This window comes from Euprymna scolopes, chromosome 23 (assembly GCF_053919585.1).
Source record: "Euprymna scolopes isolate OS-2025 chromosome 23, ASM5391958v1, whole genome shotgun sequence".
In the NCBI taxonomy this organism is placed as follows: Eukaryota; Metazoa; Mollusca; class Cephalopoda; order Sepiida; family Sepiolidae; genus Euprymna; species Euprymna scolopes.
The window spans coordinates 100857293-100870190 of NC_136504.1; the positions used below are offsets into that span (position 1 = coordinate 100857293).

The 12898-nt window shown below is 37.6% G+C and overlaps 1 protein-coding gene across 1 annotated transcript in view; it reads right to left on the bottom strand.

The window, feature by feature from the left end:
• The window catches only part of LOC145246070 (condensin complex subunit 2-like), a 78141-nt gene extending 71128 nt beyond the window's left edge, over positions 1-7013 (bottom strand). The window contains exon 1 of the mRNA XM_080107916.1: positions 6864-7013. The gene's annotated coding sequence lies outside the window, so the exon portion shown is untranslated. The remainder of the gene's footprint in view (positions 1-6863) is intronic.
• Positions 7014-12898: the final 5885 nt, after the last annotated feature.

The following is a 12898-nucleotide window of genomic DNA, read 5'->3' on the forward strand; positions in this document are numbered from 1 at the left end:
ATAGGTTTCGAAATCCTAAATTTCTGGATGATTTGACATGGAATTACTCAACGAGATGTAGCAAGATGAACTATCCGTTTGCCTTTCTATTTTTCATGCATACAAGTAACCTGGTGCTCTGTTTTCTGGGACTTTCTCTATTGAAATGAATGTTTTTTTTGTTTTATTTAAATAAATCAACATCGGCATCTAAGTGGTTTTTGTATCTGCAGATAAGCAAGAACCTAGGTTCACAACGTCGACGACATGACATGGGTGTATAGTGCTTTATACACCTGCCGCAGTGCTACGTTATCACTCCCACTTTGTAAATGCACCGTCAACAGAGACCAACACTCCTCAAAATATATCACAACTATGCATGCTAAAAATAACTTTTTTTTTTTTTTTTTTTTTAAAACAAAGGAAAAATACATAAAAACTTCATTTTTCACAAACAAAACAAAAACAGATTTTTATTTTGGACTGAGATTAAAATATATACAAGCAATAAATACCAGTGATATTTTTGCCTAAAGAAAATCTGGTCTTTTGTTTAGCAACACAATTGTTGTAACAAACATCTTTCCATGAAGTCAGCAACTCCACAGCAAATCTCCAGGTTGGCTGAGAACTAGGAGCCTCCCAACTTGAGTGGACATGCTTGTCAAATCAATGAGCCTAGTAGCTGTGGAAACCAGGGCCAGCAGCAGTACCCAAAAAGCCTTTTTTTTTTTTTTTTTTTTTTTTTTTTTTTTTTTTTTTTTTTAACTACCAAACTAATAATGCGATTCAAACCGTTCTTTTTAGAACAACTCATAAACTACAAGAACGTGATACACACTCCACTCTCTACTGCTGCTTGCCTCCTGGGACTCTATTACAGACTGCCACTCCAGATCACCTCTGCAGCTTCCAGCGACCCCAGCTCAATCCTGCACCTCCAGTGGTCCCAGCTACCAGCAAACCTAGCTACCCCATTCCAGTGCCCACTAACATCCAGCTACCGGTTTCCAGTGTCCACTGACGTCTACCTACCAGTTTCCAACATCAAATCAGGTTCACATGACCCGGACCAACTTTAGGCACATCATCCCACCTTAGGGACACACAAATTTCAACCCTGAAAGACACCCATTCTTACTCCAAGAGATTCTATTCACCATCCACATTGCCATACGATTTACCCTTCTCTGTTGATAAATAAGAAACAATATCTATCGTCTTTAACCGATCATCTTTGTTTGACCTTTCTTTCCTATTATTGTTACCTTGTCGCCTTGTGTCTATTTTGTTAGTTGTGTGGTCAATTGGTATCTTCACCTTTCGACCCGTTGCAATACATCCATCAAGTGAAAAACATAACAGTGTAACTGTACTTGTTAGGCACGTACTTCCACAGAATGTACTTCGATAAACTTGCTGAATTTTTACCCTTAAATACCTCCCCAACCCACCTATCTATCCAGCGTTTATTTAGAATTTTTAAAAAAATACAGAAAAATCTTTATGATGTATGTACTCATCACAAAACGAAGATGTCATATTCCAAAAACCACATAAATTGATAAAGTATTTTTTTTTTAATTAAGAAAATCAAATTTTATGAGGAAGAGAGGAGACCAGGAGCGGCCATATTGTTTTCAATTTTGCCCAAATTCAAGGGCGACAATTCAGTTTGACTACAGAGATTTAGTTTGTATTCAAAATAATTAAACCTTTTTCATGTAAAAATCGTAAAATTCGATTTTCTTGATAAAAAAAAAAAAAAAATACTTGATCAATTTACATGATTTTTGATATATGACCAAGCTTCTCTCTTTTCATCATCAATACTCTGACCCCCATCTCGTCCCAACTGAAATTAATGGCTCTTGTCTTGGGGAAGCACCATGTTTTGACAAGCTCCTGAGACTGACCTTCACTCCTAATCTGAAATGGAATGCATGCATCAAATCTGTTGCCAATATCGCTGGGAAAATGGTTGGATAATTCTACTGCTCAAGTAGATATCTCACTGCTGATGCAATCCTCTATCTGTATAAGAGCCAAGTATGTCCTAGGATGGAGTACTGTTGCCACATCTGGGAATGAGCTGATTAGAGCATTCTCTCCTGCCTCAACAGAGTATAAAATCGGGTAATGTCGCTAAACGGGGTTTGCGGGTGATATGAGAAAAAGTAGACATTCAAAATGTTTCTTATCTTAAACTTTCCTTTTCACGAGGAGTCAATTCGTGTAAAAAGTTTATTTTAAACATCACAACTTGAGAAATGCACAATGAATGGGGGGGGGGAATTAAAAAAAAAAATCAACATGGTTGTCAGTTGCCACTTTGTAGATCAAGAACCAGCCTTGATCTTGCGATCAAAAAGCAAGATTGAGTGAAAACACAATGGATCAACTTTGGTGAATCTGTTTAGTTTGTATCTTTATGAATTTATGTGCAGAAAGCACAAATAAATCCTTTGATGCATCATGTGCATTTATTCTACACTAGCGGAGGGGTACCCGGCGTTGCCCGGTTGTTTTTAGGTGTGTGTGTAAGCGAAGTAATAACTCTGTATTAATAAAAAAAAAAAAAGTAAAACGATGTTAAACTTTAAAAAAAAAAAAATCGGCAAAACCAAAACAAAAAGAAAACAGCGAACAAAGATAAAACTTCTTTATAAAAGAAATTGGAAAAACAAAAAGCAAAAATTAATGGAAAAACGTGGTCGGAAAACCAAAAAACACAGCGGAAAGTAAAAAAAAAAAAAGAAAAAAAAAGAAAAGAAAAAAAGAAATGGCATAAGTAACGTTTCGATTCGGTTAATTCCAGTTTTTTTAAGCAACTACTAAGAAAAGAAAACTCAAACCAGTGTTCCTTCATAACTGTTCCTTATGAATGATCCGGCAACTGTATTAAGTGGTCGCGGGGGAAGGAGGAATTTAATAGAGAGAAAAGATTTTACCACTTCTATTGAGTTTAACCGATTTGGGCCATGAACTCTCAGCAGAAAAAAATATAGGGATCTAAGATTATCAAGGAATTGGAGAGGTACTAGGCCTATAACACACCTCAGATATTGTGCTGCAGTTTGTGCATATTACATTTGCATGAAATGTCTTTATTTTTAATCCTATTAAGGTCAAAATCACACGGGGGGAAAAAAGGAGTTCATTTTATATATATATATATAGAGAGATAAATTATTTTTCATTTTAAATTAAAACTACATTTTACTTAAAAATAAAAGTTATTTAAAAGTTGCTTAATTTATGTGTCATTCTAAAGTATAGAAGAAAAAATTTGATTTAAAATAAAAATTATTTAAAAGTTATTTAACTTATTTTTCATGTTTTTTTTTTTCTTGCATTTATTCTACCTAAAAAAAAAAGAAAAGTTGTTTAAATTGTCATGAAATGCAAAAACGATGCAGAAAAGGATTTCGCTGAATTTATTTGTGCCCCTCGCACTCTCCACATAAATTCATAAAAGATACAAACTAAACAGATTCACCAAAGTCCCGTTGATTCGTTCCGTTTCACTCCATCCTTGTATTTTGATCACAAGGTCAAGCCGCTACTTGGTCTATAAAATTGCAACAGGCAGCCAATTGATTTTTTATTCATTTAATGTTTATACATTTTAAGCGTGCATTTCTCAAGTTTCAATGGATAAAATTACATTTTTTCACAAAATGACTCATGTAATAATGTTGCCGGGAAAATTGTAGTGTACATGATTAGCACGGATGTCATTCACTTAAAAAAGAAAGAAAAAAATCTTAAACTTGAAACCTGACTGACACGAGACAAAAACGTGTCTTATGCAAACTGAGATGCACTCGGGTTTGACAATATAAAAAGCCAGCATTTATTCAATTGGGAGCAATTTCTTTTTGGTCGGCTCAATGTCGGTATGGTGTACTTTGCAATCTGGTGTCAGTTAAAGAAACCTTGTTTGCCATAACGTCTGAAAGTGAACAGGACCGATTTTTGTTTCGTGTGCTTTGACGCGGTGAACTTGGCGATCTGAAAATCATTATTCTTTTTCTATAATTCAAACATTCAACGTTAGAAGCTATTTCGGCCTTTTATCACCTTTTGGTGATGAAGGGCAAGATTTTTGATGTCTAGTTGATTCCAAAATTTAGTTGTGCTGCGGTGTGGGCTAGCTGTGTCTGGCTGTGTAGCCCTACTTCTGCTAAGGAGTACCTGACAAAGACGGATACTATCTCCCTGCCCTGTTTGTGATCATGAGATCAGAGAGGAGTGTAGGGAAAATTGTAGTTTGCATAATTAGCGCAGGTGTTATTCGCTTCAGAAAAGAAAGAAAAAGTCTTAGACATCGGAACCTGACTGCGACGAGGCAAAAATGTGTCTTATGCAAATTGGGACACAGTTGGGTTTGACAATATAAAAAGCCAGCATTTCTTCAATTGGGGACAATTTCTTTTTGGCTGGCTTGACGTCAGTACGGTGTACTTTGCAATCTGGTGTCAGTTGAAGAAAGCTTGTTTGCAATAACGTCGAAAAGGGAACAGGACGGGTTTTTGTTACGTGTGCTTCGACGCGGCGAACTTGATCTGAAAATCAGGCTTCTTTTTCTTAAACTCAAACATTCAATGATTAGAAATGTTTCAGATAAGAAACATTTTGAATGCCTTATTTTTTTTCATATCACCCGCAAACCCTATTTAGCGACATTACCCAAAATCGACTTCGGCATCTAGTGGGTGGTATCCTTTTCTCCTCTCTGCAACATGCTTCATAAAAGAGTCATTGCCAGCCTCTCTCTGCTCTATTGTTATTTTCATTACAGGTGCTAAACTGAGCTTCACTTCACTTTGTGCACCCCCACCCCTGTAAGTCTTTCACGGCAAACACTCGACTAACTACAACTTCCCTTACTATCTGTGTATAAATTTAAGTGACAATTTCATGAGCAGAGTTTTTTTTTCTAAGAGCTAGCTGCTTGTCTGTGAAACGAGTAACAATACCGCGAGTTGCTTCCCAGCCGACTATGACATGGTTATTTTCAAATTCAAACCGAACAGGTTCTTGAAGAGCCATCCTCTAAAATAAATTATCAAATTTCCATTACAGTACCCTTATCCTTGAGTGGCCTCTGGGCCTTGATGAATGGTGGGCGTTAGTTAAGTTTCCGACTTCTTTATTTACAAAGTCATTTGGCGGAAGTGACGCCAGACAAATATTTAGCTACAGATGATAGAAAATAGAACTTTAATTCAGTCTTTATTTGATCTTTTATCACAAAATTATAACCTTTATAATTAAAATATGTTTGAATTGTTGTTTTTTTATATTTATGAATGTTTTTAGTTTTTTTTTTTTACTTTTATAATAAAAATAAATTATAGACTGTTTTTCAAACATCAGGTGTTGGTAATTTTTTGGTATTATTATACAAACACCGTGACAGCGTTAGGGTTAGGGTTAGGATTAGGGTTAGGGTTAGGGTTTAGGGTTAGGGTTAGGGTTAGGGGTTAGGGTCAGGGTTAGGGGTTAGGGTCAGGGTTAATTCGCTGTCACGGTGTTTGTATAGTTTTACCTTTTTTTTTTTTTTTTTACATTAGATCCACCTCCATAATTTTCTTTAAAATGACGACTTTTACGGGTTTCGACTATGCTGTTGCTGAATATGAAAAGTCAGATCGAGCGTCGCGTCGCGTACCCGAAAACGAAATGAGACTAAAAAAAAAAAAAAAAAAATTATCCACCAAGAAAATAAAACATAACAAATTAATCTGAAAAGCGCAAAGTTCAAGCCAAAAAAAAAAAAAAAAAAAAAAAAAGGCCAATTGTCAATTTGATCTCATTTCGGTTTCCGATACGCTCGATCTGACTTTTTGATCACCCATCTGGTCGGCCTAGAGAATTATCGTTAGTTATTTAGACGAGACATACACATTTAAATCATGATTTTCTCTAGTCCAGATGAGTGCAGTAAATAAACTTTTAACTCGAAATGACCCCTAATGTACTAATGTAGTACGTAAGACACAGAAAAGAAACATTTATAATGCGTACACAGCTTTATTTTTTCATAGAACCACCGACCGCTTTCAATGGATTTTACCATAAATATATGGCGTTAGTTAAGTTTCGCATCCTTTTATTTACAAAGCCATTTGGTTCATAAACATATCAAACTTCACTTATTTTAAGTTAACAGTTAGCTCGCCGCCATTTGTCTTTTTTGTATAGGATGAATAAACACTATATGATTTTCGAACCGGCTAAACGTTTTAAAGCGAGTAAAACCACTAAAAACTTTTCCAAATATGTAGAAGAGTAACTTATCTTGCCTTCGATAACATTTGTTTGTTATATTTTAAAAATTTTTTGACCACTTTTTCGTACGCCCGTGAATGTTAATGAAAACGTTAGTCAAGTCACTTGATAAAAACATAGAAAAATATTCTGTGCTAATGCACTTATTGATCTACGATATTTTTTAAAAAAAGTATTTAAGTTTAATTAAAGTTTTACGATATCTGCTTTTATTAAATTGTTAAAGTACAGAATAGGTACAAAACACCCTCCCCATATTAAGAGTGGCTTTCTAAATAATAGCATTATTATTTCAGCACGGATCAATAAGTGCCCTTGCACTAAATATTCCTAATCAAAATAAAATTAAATGCACACAAATAAGTCAACTTCAATTAATCATTGCAACGATAAAATTTTACGAATTAAATTCAAATTATGTTTTTTAATCCGCTTTGTTTTTTTTTTTTTGTTTTGTTTTCTTCTTTCGGCCTTTTTAAAAAGAGGCACTTTTTTTTCTGTTGGAATATAAACTTCTTTTTTAATTATCTAATAAAGTTGATCTAATGTTAAAATAAACGTGAATATTGCTGCTGTTTACTTACCTACGACTGTGAATTTCAATCTTCGAGAAAAGCTATAGAATTCGGAAAACAAAAACAAAAAACGTTTTCAAATGTAAGTATCCGTTGAAGAAGATAATAATTAAATGTATACTTTTCTTTTTTTCGTTTTTAAATCGGGCGCCACTTCTCGTCAAATCTCGTTTTGAACCCGGAAGTCTCGTCCAAAATCTCGCGCTTGTTGCTGCTACTGCGTGCGTTCAGCAGCCAGCAGCAACCTTCTGATCGTTACGGTTTCCTGCCTCACAGGAACACTTAACACTTAGCTAGTAATGTTGGGAAAGTCAAATCAGCGCCTCTGAAGGAGGAGAGGGCATTTATTGCTATAGACGAAAAAGTGGTCAAGAAACAAATAGGCAAGATAAAATCCTCTGTTACCTGCCCGGATAAGTGTTGGCCGCCAACACTGTTGGCGTGCTAGCATTTATCAAGTTTGAAACGTCAAGTAGTGCCGAGCGAGCGCTTAAGGTAAAATTTTCGAGTCGCGAGAATCGCTTAACAATCGAAAATAAATAAAAAAAAATACGGTAAATATACAAATACTACAACAGAACACCGACCACTCTAATTAGTTTTTTTGGTATTATTATACAAACACCGTGACAGCGTTAGGGTTAGGGTTTAGGGTTAGGGTTTAGGGTTAGGGTTAGGGTTTAGGGTTAGGGTTTAGGGTTAGGGTTAATTCGCTGTCACGGTGTTTGTATAAATTTACCGTTTTTTTTTTTAGGGGTAATCGAGGTCGCTGACAACGAATCTGATAATCAAACCCGGGGCAAATTTACCGTTTGCATGGTATTAACCCCTGAACCACGAACCGCTTTCCGCCATTTTACAGCTTCTGTTTACGCTACGCGCGGTAACATAAACGACGGTTGTTGAATGTGCCTTCATGTAGCAAACTGCCTTTGCACATGGCGTATGAATCTATTGTGGAACATTTAAACTTATTCGAAAAAGAAAAGCACTTCAAGTGGAGTGGGGGGTAATGTCGGAAAGACTTTTTTTTTTCAGAACAGAATTAAATTTTTTTTTGTTTTTTTTTTCATTGGCGGACAATTTAAAATTCAAATAAAAAATTGTCTAAAACAAAATTAAAAAAAAAATACATTACAGTATTTTTGGGGGGGGATTTTTTTTTTTTTTTGTCTGACGTAGTTTTTAATGCGGTTTATAAAAACATAAGCACAAAAACATAAGCATAACAATTTTAAATTTGCCTGCTTTCTGTTTACATTGGGGGAGGAGGCGGGGGTGAATTTGGGGCGCGTGTGCCCCAACACCACCCCCGCCTCCTCCCCCAATGTAAACAGAAAAAGGTGCTTCTGCAGTTTAATTAACCGTTTTTCCGTAAGTAACGCACCGACATTTACTGATTTAACATTTTTCAGAGATTTTACTGTTTACATTGGGGGAGGAGGCGGGGGGAGGGTGTTGGGGTGCGCACCCCAATATTGAGTTTATTGGGAAGAGCATAAAATTTCACATTAAACCTGCAAATATTGTAAAAATTGAACCAATAGAAAAATTTTGATAGATTTTTAAATTGAAAAAATTGAAAAAAATTTAACTTGTAAAATTCAATTCATTTCATTACGTAAAAAAAATGGCTGCATGAGCGCGCGCAGGCACTTTATAAACACTGTTTTTTAAAAAATAAAAAAATATTTTTATTATTTTTCAAAAAACTTTAATAGTTTATTTTGGAAGTATATTCCATAAAGAAATTAAACAAACCACTTTAAAAAGAGAAATTACGAGTTTTGTATATTTTATTCGCAGTTTTGTGTTAAGGGTATCAAAAATTGCCTCCAAATTCTGACACACCTAGAGCCCTTCATGCCAGCTATTTTATTGCCAGATTGAAACCGATTAAAAATATTATTGCACAAAAATTAAACATTTTGTAGATCCACTACGATATCTTGTTTGTCTCTTTTTATTGAATAAAAGTATGGAAGCTGGTAAGTAACCAAATGAACACTCGTACATATTTAGTAAAACCGTATTTCATATTTAATATACAAATATTTATGATATTAATCATTAAACGGTGTAAATCTTAAAACCTAACAAAGATTAATTATTAATTGCAGGTTGAAGAAGATAAACAAAGGTTTTAAAACATCATTAAGTCGCTTCTGCTTTTCCATAGTTCGTATAGTTAACACACAAGTCTGACGTCACGGGATCATGCGTTCCTTTCTTCACAATCGTTTGGCAGTGCCTACAGGGCTTCTACCATTTTCTCACATCATGCATTATTTGTACAAAAAACATTTGAGCTTTTTCATTTTTAAACCTTTTTAAAAACTGAAAAAAAAAATTTTTTTTTTTAAATTAACTATTGTATCAAAATACCTGGGAGTATTTTAAGTAACTCACGTCCATAGAGTGAATGTGGTATTGTGGTGATTAGGACTAGTTTAGGGAAATAGACAAATTGGATACCTCTAGCGCCATACCCTTTTTGGCCTCATGTCAAATCACAAAACTTATTAATGTCTTGTATAAAAGTCAAAACATACTACCCCAACATTCAAAGCCAAACCAAGTGAGTGTCTAAAAAATTAGGCTTTTTATTTAAACTAGAAGCATCTCATTTGCATATGAGGTGACTAGATTGCAAGCATATAAAGAGAAGCATAAGCCATGTTGTTTTTTTTTTCTTTTCTTCTGACATTAAATTTGAACTCAACTCCAACTCCCACTCCAAAATCCAACTGTTCTCTTCTCTCTGCACTTTTCACACTGACCCCAAAAATAAAGAAGACGGCTCTTTTATAGAGAGACCCAACCATATCTCATTTGCATACCCCTCCCCCCTCTCCTCACATCACGTGATCATCAGTCCATAAATACCAGGGGGGGGCGGCCATTTTTAATTTCTCTTTTTTTTTTCTTTCCTAACACTGGCCACACGATGCATGAGTTAAGGTTCTTTACTTTTAACCACACGCCCCCTTGATCTCTAAGATCAATAATTAGTATCATAGTCCGCCATCCACGCTGGGCATCTTCGTTCACGGTGCGATCGTCAAAGAGGCTCTTCTTCAGACACTTCAACATCAGCATCAACCTCCTCTTCCTCTGATGGCAAGGAGACTCTCTGTATATCTAAAATGTGACGAGGCATTCCGTTAATCGCTACCTTGTTTTTGGAGAGTACTTCAGTCACTGTACCTTTTCCCCAGCGAGTCGTGCAACGAGAATTGGGTGGTTTCACTCACACCTCTTCACCAACTGCGATGTCCACGCAGACCTGTTCTTCTCTCTGTGTTACAGCCAATGGATGTCGCAATTCATAAGAGAAAATAGACCGGTGCGGCACTGAATTTTCGTCTTGACCAGTCTTCGGCATCATATTGTACCAAAAAAACTGCTTCTTGGGGCGAAATCTGGTTTCTTGATGCCACAACTTTTATAGTGCGATGGTACCTGTCTATAATTCCATTTCCGCTTGGACGGTATGCAGCTCTAAAATATAGCCCCACATTCCACTTCACACATAAGTCTCTAAAAACTTCCAAGCGGAAAGACGTACCATTATCCACCAACACCTCTTCTACTGGCCCCCTTTCCATAAAAACCTCCTCGACAACTCTCTTTACCTCTTCTGCTGTTTTATTCTTGATTTTCCGCCATATCGCTGCTCTCCCAGGCCCACAATCAATCATAGTTACATGCGGTTCATGTTGATAATGTGTGATGTCAATGGCCAATCTCCGCCAATTCTCTTCAACATGCAGTTCCCCTTTTTCATGTCTAGCCGGTGCAGGGTCGATTGATTGGCATTCCCTACATTGTTCCACCACCTTTTGGACGTCTTGCATTGTGATGTGCAGGTTTACTTTTCTTGCCAGGTAAAGAGTCCATTCCTTTCCAAAATGATGCAGGTTATGCAGGTCTTTTAAATTCTCTACTGCACAACATGCTGGAGCCCCGTCTCTTTCCTTGTGTAGCCAGGCTTTCTTGACTCTTGTCAGTCCATCTGCTTTATTTTTTGTGACAGAACTAAGGTAATAGTTACCTTTAGTTCGAATTCTCGAACCAAGTCTTCCAACGCTCCAAGTCTACGCTTGATAAGCATCTCCGCTGCTCCTTTTGTTTTGATCTGCTTATCACCAGACATCTCCGATTTAATCCACGACACCACTCTTGCAGAGTCTGTTTTAACGTTCACTCTGAAGCCCCCATTTTAGAGCCAGATTGATGCTTTTCATCACAGCATCGAGTTCCGCAACATTGATATGGTCGCTATCATCCTTTTTGCGTAGCCAAGCAGCATCTTTAACAGTTACTTCTCCTATTTCCAATAATACCCCTAATGCTACACTGCTAGCATCAGTCCATATCACCCCTTCATGGCCCTCCTTTACATGCCATTCTCCTCTCACAGGGTCCATTTTTTTCACTTCTGCAATGACTTCTTGTATCATGAGAAGAACTTTTTGATCAACTGCATCTTCCCAACTGTCTGTCCCAGTCTGCCTTTTAATAAAACTGCATGCAGTTCGCAGCCATCCAGCTATTGGGTAGTGGCCAATCAGCTTTCTACATACAGAGAAAAGCTCTCTCTTGGCTAGGTCAACCTTGGCTTCAGTGATCTCATTTCCTCGCCCAAACATCAATTTTCCTTCCTTATTGTTCTGTAGTCGAAATCCCAAAGCCATTCCGTTTTCCAGTGACTCAGGCGGTTTTGTCGTCAGTCCATATGCTTTGATATGCTCTCTCACCCTTTCTGCAGTCACCTCTGTTTCGTCCACTAGTACATCGTCGATGTAAGAGCAGGTGCCTCTCTTCACTGCATCGTCTTTGGCCAACACTGTCTTAAGAATTGCCGTCATTATCTTTAGTGCGGAGTTCAGACCAAATCCTAATCTGGTCAGACAATAAACTTGACCTTTGTACTCTACCAATTGATACTTCCACAATTTCTCATCCACATGAAGTTGGAGGTAGGCTGACTTCAGGTCCACAATTTTAGTTGCCTGCTTCATCCTCCTCCCTTTCCTTACGACTTCTTCACACACGTCGATTCCGTCCTTTGTGTGACAAGCGACAAACTTGTTCAGCTCACAGAAATCCAACACTGGCCTAACTTTCTTCTTAATAGGTTGGACCACAGCCATGAGTGGCAAAATTCCTTCAACTTTCCCTGACCACGGAATTAATATTTCTTCATCTACCATCTCTCAACTTCTTTTTCAAACTGTGGCTCTGCAGCTCCTTTCAGTGTGCTTTTGGAGCAGCTGACCCGATTCGTCAATACAGGTGGCTCTGCAGTCCATCGCCATTCTACCATCCATTTTTAGCCATCGAAGCAGGTTCGAAAGTCATCATCCTCAATCAGACACGGTCGAGGTTTCGACGGTTGGTTGATATCACCCCTGGTTACACTTCCTGTTATTCCCGGTGCACTCTGATTGCCAAACTTCACCTGGCCTTTAGCAATAGTAGCTCCTCCCAGTTGGTCTATCGTGTCCAGGCCCAGCACCACATCAATTCCTGCAACCAGTCTATCCAGCACGATCACTCTTAGCCAAAATGGCATATTCCTTACTACAATCTCCGCATCGGCCTCTCCACAGCATTCCACTTCTCTGCCATCCATCGCTCTAACGTTGCTGGTTCCATTCCAAGAGTTGGCGACGCTCGTAGTAATGAGTGTTGTACATCCAGTATCAACAAGAGCTCTAGCCCTCTTTCCATTGATGGTGATCACTAACTGTGGCAACAAACTCTCATACGCCTGTTCAGTATAAAAGGGGTGACTACTGGCGCAATAGCACCCCTTTACTCGTTTCCCGGAAGCGAAGGGCAATTCCTGCTACTGTGCCCTACTTGGCCACACCGAAAACAGATAATGTGTGGCCGTGGCTCCCTACAGTCTCTCATCAGGTGTGGTCCTTGATATCTAAAGCATTTACCAGTAAATTCACGACCTTGCTTCATCACTGGTCGCTCCTTTCTGCTTGCCACAGCAGCCGCGACCGCCCCCAGCTCACCGGACTGTTTCG